We start from the raw sequence: 6,991 nt of genomic DNA on the forward strand, positions 1-6,991 counted from the left end.
TCAAGAGCTGCCATTTTATCCAGAAAAAATTACGGTTTGGTGTGGTTTGCGAACCTGTGGAATTACTGAGTTGAAAATTGAACTCAACGGATGGACCAACATTCGAAAGAGATAATCTTCAAAAAATAAATACCAAAGAATGTTCTTTCGAGTGATAATAAACATTCCCCATTAAATTTGAAGTTTCGATGTTTCTTATTTAAAAAAGTGGAGAACCTCGATGCATCATCCTTTACATTACGAAATATTAAAAATTGTGTTTTCTATTTAATTTCAATCTAGCGATAATTTTGGGACATAATTTTGAGGAATAATATCACTTTCCTTAATTTGAAACTTTTACTATCTGCGCTTATTTAAACAAAGTCATAATACCTTAAGTAGTGTTGCGGTGGGTATAAAAATTAATATGCATCAAATAGCGAGAAGCCGAAGCCGGTTGTGCGCCGGTCCCAACCAAATTAGGACACTGGCTCAATGTCATTAGGTTAGGTTGGCGCTGAACCACATACACACATACTCACTGTAAATATGTATGTATGCATATATGCAATAAATGTAATAAGAGTATTACAGCATTAACTTGAACCACATAAATTAAGACACTAATTAATGCGATATATGCATTTATGGTATGTGCACAAATATACCTACATATATACGTGTGTTGGTAATGTTATTCTTTTGAGGAAAAATATAATACGAAAATCCATAAATTATTTATCACTTCTTTGTTTATTTTGTTTTTGTGCTATTTTTCCAAAATTTTCAAGTCATTAAATTCTACGGACTTGCAGAATTGCTTGGCTGAATTGGAGGCCAATGTCGCTGACACAGTTTGACTGCAAGTACAATTTAGATCAAATGTAAATATGTATGTGCGTTTATAAGCATTTGAATGTGAAATAAAGAGCTTATCGCCTCAAACGTTAGAAATTCAAACTTTTAGCGCTTTTATTTTATTAAAAATATTTTTTCCTGGTTTGCAAACCCTCGATAGCCGCAAAGTCAATCGCACAAATAACAATATTCAAGTAAACATAAGTATGTATGTATGTATTAACATAAGTTGGAATTTTTCTAGAAATCCCAACCCACATACAGTCCCACAAAGCAACTTTGCTTGAACTTGCGAAAAATGTTTGAATAATCTGCATTTTTTCACATCATAATAATTTTGTCTATAATTAAAATTCTGTTGCCATGTGAAGGAATGAACCCAAATATTTCGTAGTGTAAGTATATACTATGTAAGTATATGTATTTACATATGTATGTATGTAGTATCTTTTCGAATTTTTGTAAACAATAGCGCTGTAAAACTATTTAATCGCCCGGTTTTTGATGTTTATGGCGACTAAATTTCCTTGAAACATAAAAACAATATATGTATGTATGTTGTTTTGCTGTTGTTGTTAAATATTTCCACGAAATTCAATAATTTATTTTAAGGAAGTTTTTCGAGCTAATTTATTTCGAATTGAAATCATAAATCTTTTTTGGGTATTAATGCATTAATTTTTTTTTATATAGGGTTAATAATTTTCTACATATTAAATAGCTGCATAAGGCGACTTTTATCTAATTAACATTTAACATAACACTGCTTTGTTCCCAACAAGCAGTTCAATTCATGTGAGCACTGAGAGCAGCATATGCCATAACATGCATGTGAACTTAACATGCATGTTACTAAACAGCTGCACAAGTCTACTTATAGTCAGTCATTCGTTCATTTAACATAACACTCCAATGTTTTGTCCTCAATAGCAATTAAATTGATGTGAACACATGTTATAACATGCTGAACAATTTTCTTATAAAGCACTGCTATTTCAAAACAGTACTGCAGGAGAAGACAACAAAGCCAAATTCAATAAGGACAATGAAAATTAAGTCATATGGCAATGAGTGCAACAAATCACTTTCCATATTCTTGTAACAATTATTGATTATTGGCTTTTTCATTAAGTTTAAGTTTAAGATATGACATTTTATAAAAAATTACATCGTAAAAACCATTTTACATACATACATACATATATGAGCTTATTTTAATAGTATATATAATTATAGTATAATAGTAGGTACTATAAGTATACAAGATAGTTTTGAATATGTTTTTCTGAGCTCATTAAAATTTAAAACCAAATGGTTTTCTAACATTTCTTCTCTTATTTTCCATACACACAGTATGTGCTTTTAAACAGTATTCACTTATGTACATTGCTGTAAATCATATCAAACACTGTTAAAGCAATAGGACACTAGTAGCTTCATTGAAATCAAGTGCTCTTGTGCATCAGTCTAGAGCATACCTACAGGGTGTGCCATTGTTCGCTATGCTCTTGCAACATCTTGCTGCCGAATATAATAGTTTGTAATATAGTAGGGTTATACAAGAAGAGATACGTTCGCTTTATGGGCTTTTGAGAAAAGATCCGACGTTTTCTAACCATGATGACCGATGAGACCAATTTCAGTCTCAATGTATACGTCAACATTCTTTAGAACATTGTATCCAAAGATTATATTTGTAGCTTAATCTTCTGGAAGAGAAAAAAGCAGACAAACAAATCTTAACAAATTATGCAGCAAATTGTGTAGGAAACTGAATAGGTTAAGTTTGTCAAGCGGTATGTAACACAAAGAAAAAAAATCGAAGAGCCTATAAATTATTTTAAAAATCATCAAGCAATCATCGAAATCGGACCAATAAAACATATTGTTGTCATACAAACTCATCCTTCAAACTTTTGTTTTTGTATGGAAAACTATTTTATTTTACAAGATATACTATATATGATCTGCGACGTTTTCTTTTAGATGTTACAAATATCGCGACAAACTTAATATATTCTGTTCAGGGTATAAAAACCAAATTAAGTGCTGATGATTGATCCGTACAACATACATATCTCTAAATTCCACAAGTCCTCTATTGATTTATGTTTTCGATCTTAAAATTTTTTATTGGCAAATATTTCTATACTAGCGCCTGAGATATTAATTTTTTATAGCACCGTTGTCGTATTCCTCAGCTGGATTTGATATCACTATTCCGTCAAATAGTTCAAAAAAATTTACGTAAACGTCTCGTAAATTTTAGAAATACGAATAAGGTGGATTGGGTAATAACCGCCTGAATAGCATATAAAAGTACTATATTAAATTTCTTATCAAATGCTTCTTCTATTGATCGCAATTTTATAGCATTTTTATGAATCAGTTATTGTTTTACAATTTTAAATCTCACACATACAAATGTACAATTGCTACAAACGTTTATAATGTACTTCAGCCATAATGGGCTTCTGAACAATGAAAGCTCTGTTATTCAAAAGAATGCCGCAAAACAGTAATTATTTTATTTTATATGACTTTTTGATTGTACTGATCGAAAAAAATATGTCCATAGAAATGAGTTAAATAATCAGAGATTTCATTTGATCGTAGTTAACTTTTTCGAAAATCAAAATTGATTGGGTTCCTTAGCTTTTTTATGGTATAATGATTTTATTAGGTTAGCCCTCTTGTTGCTACTTTAATTTTAAAACAACAGAACATAAAATGACACATCAGTGTTATATTTCTGTACGAGGAGCAACAGACTACTTCAATGAAGTCACAAGAGAAATTAAAAAAGAAAAATATTTTTTCCTAATTCATTTACAGGTATTAAATATGACTTATTTAGATAAATTATTAGGATCTGCAAAAACAGTGTTGCTCCTTTATTATCTCTAGAACTCTAGAAGTTGGTAGCATAAAGAACCTTTATGTCAGTTAACTCCTATTTTTTATGTAAAAACAAAAAAAGTCAGTTACATTCATCTATTATTCTAACATCTAAAAATAACAAGATGCATCGAAATTCTAAGCTTTAAAAAATGTACTGTTTTCAAATTTGTATCTCAAATTTGCATTTTATCTGTTTTTAAACAAATACTTTTGCAATACCAGCCCGAGCAACACATACTAAGACTTTGTTCGTAATTTTTAAATTTTTCATTTATTCTTCAAAATCTATGTCATCCCATTCAAAGTAATCCCCTTTGGGACTAATACATTCGTGCCAACGTTTTTTCCATTCCTCCAAACATTTATTGAAGTAAATTTCCGGAATAGCCTTCAATGGACGTGGCGATTCACATTTAACGTTTCAACTGACTCAAAACGGTTTCCCTGGAGAGGTCGTTTGGGTTTGCTGAAAAGCCACAAGTCACACGGAGATTGATATTTTTTTGAAAATTTGGCGAAATTTTGACTTAATTCAGTATATGATGGGGCATTTTTGTAGTGCAAAACCTAGAGTTATCGGCCCATAATTCCGGCCGAATAGCTTCGCGCAATTGACGTATAACACTCATATAGTGTTTCATGTTGACAGTTTTGCCGGTCGGCAGAAATTCGAAGTGCACCACACCTCGATAATCGAAGACTTTACCTTAATTTTTGACCTGCTTTGACGTGGTTTTTTCGGCTTCGATGCACCTTTGCTACGATATTCGGCCGATTGACGTCTGTTTCCGGGTTGTGAGCATAGATTCAAGACTCATCGACAGTAATAACACGTTTAATGACATCCAGGTAGTCGGAAGAATTGTCACCGAAGGCGTTTTCCAACATTCTGAACCTTTCGAAATCAGAAATTTGATTCCGCTCACAAAATTGAATGGAACTTCTTTGTTGACAAGACAAGCGTTTACCAGAGATGCCCAACTCATCTCTCATTGCAAGTGAGAGAGCAACCGCCAAACGTGACATTTGGCATAGTTGCCACTAACAGTCGAACCAACATAGAAAAAAAATATTTTGATGAACGGGTTTCGCGCGAAATTTAAATTAAAAAGTCTTACTGTTTTTTGCCCACGGTAGTATTTATTTTCATATTACTTATACACTTGTACTTATACATACATATGTACATACCATACTCGTTCTGTTTAATTAGCAAGTTGAAGACCCTTTTTCGGATAAAACTGGTTTAACATTTCAAAATTCTTACAAATATTAATATAAAGAGAATATAAACACAATAATAATTACTGTTTGCTATGTAAAATGTGCCTGATTCGGCAAAAATTCCATAAATTACAATATTTGTTAAGTTTAAAACATAAAAGGAGCAAAGTTAAAATAGAAGGTTCTCAAAAGTGAATATCTGCAACATGTTATCTAGAAAATACCAAATTCGATTGTAATTTATTCACGATTTTGTGGAATAATTTATGCTTAATTTTTTCGCATCTAAAGGAATTTCCTTATTTATTTGGTCTAAAAATCTATAATCCAAATCAAGATTTGGATTTAAAAATCTCTTTTGAGTCTGGACAGCAAAGCCTTTCCTTAGAAAACGATAAAATGTTAATTTACAGAAATCATAATAATGATTGAAAATGTTGAAATAAAGAAGGTGAAGATTTTGTTTACAATTTTACGGTTGGAGTCGTTTATGATGTAGAATAACCGCAGTATTATCTCAATAATTCTTAGGTATAACGATTGCTCTTCTATCTTGTCAATTCTGTCTTCATTTATTAAGCAAGTCTAATTTTTTCCTGCCAGTTGTTTGTTCGATTCGTTACTCTGCAAGTTTTACATGTTCGAAGGCAACTAATGAGGAAGTGAGAAGAAATAATAATTGTGGAAAAATGAGAAATCGAATTTAGCAGAGAAAAGTATTTGTTCCATTAAATACTTAAGCAACTACTATTACTTACTATAAACAAGGCAGTGCTTTTACCCACAGGGTCACTTTGAGATGTAAAAACGTATTCTTCACTTTATTTACTGGAACAAAAAATGTGTTACACGTGTCAGTGTTTATAGAAATTTCAAATTTGATTCGATTGTGGCCCGTGAAATTGTTATTCCCTGCCGTTGTATCCATATAAACACCGATGTACGCACAGTTCATCGTTAATGGACGTCTCTCATTGAACCTCTGCCTACTAACTTTATTTTAGTTGAATCTGAAATACGTAAACATTCTAAAGGCTAGTCTATTGACGACTATTTTTTCTGAATTTTATTTAATTTAGTAAATGTGCGATTTGCCTGAGGGTAAAAGTGTTTATTTTTTCTCAAAACAAAATTTGTTTTTGGCATTTGTGGTTTCCGTTTGCTTCGGACCAATTAATCGGTAGTCCAGCCGGCAAATCTGAGCAAAAAAGTTTAGCTGCGTGAACTTTGTTTATATTTTTCTTTTATTTATATTTATGGTTTTGTTAAATGCGACTTTCGTATATCCCCACCGATGTACATATGTACTTATATGTTTGTGTGCGTATGTATTGTATGTACCAAAAATACTAGACGAAAGACGAATATGTAGTCACTGAATTTTTTATTGTTTATGTAATTTTAAATAATTTATTTTTAATTCTCTCTCTTCTAAAATATTGAAAAAAATTTAAAAAATTGCTACTTCTTTACCATAATTTTCTTTAAAGAACGAACTATCAAACTCTTAAACACAATTACTAAATGTAGATATCTCTTTTCTTTACTGTCACAACTCAAAGCAACCAAAGAAGTCAGTTAAATATAAAAAATATATTTCTCATCGCACATTTAAAGTATTTTAAATGTTTCACAAAATAATGAATCCATTTAACTAAAAGCCATGAAATGAAATAAATGTATTAAAAACAAAAAACCAATAAAAGCATTTTGTCAGAAGTGGGATTCGAACCCACGCCTACAGAGTAGACTGCGACCTGAACGCAGCGCCTTAGACCACTCGGCCATCCTGACTTATATCAGCTGGTGTCAATTGCACCATTTCACCACCACGAAACGCCCGTTTCAACAATTCACCTCAATTGCCATTCATATACACTTGTGAACGCTAACTCAACACGCTTTCAAAAGCAGATATAGCGCTATGAATTTATAATGCTCGGCACGTTCGCTGCTTTTGCAATATAAACAAATTCAATGAGTGAACGGACGTGTGCATTTAAATACGAGTATCATATAATTTTTT

At 31.5% G+C, this 6,991-nt stretch overlaps 1 non-coding gene across 1 annotated transcript; it reads right to left on the reverse strand.

The window, feature by feature from the left end:
* Positions 1-6,676: 6,676 nt before the first annotated feature.
* Trnal-cag lies at positions 6,677-6,759 on the reverse strand. The gene has a single exon. It is a non-coding gene; the product is annotated as a tRNA-Leu (tRNA).
* Positions 6,760-6,991: the final 232 nt, after the last annotated feature.

Source organism: Bactrocera latifrons, unplaced genomic scaffold, assembly GCF_001853355.1.
Source record: "Bactrocera latifrons isolate USDA-ARS-PBARC rearing strain unplaced genomic scaffold, ASM185335v1 scaffold_44, whole genome shotgun sequence".
Lineage (NCBI taxonomy): Eukaryota > Metazoa > Arthropoda > Insecta > Diptera > Tephritidae > Bactrocera > Bactrocera latifrons.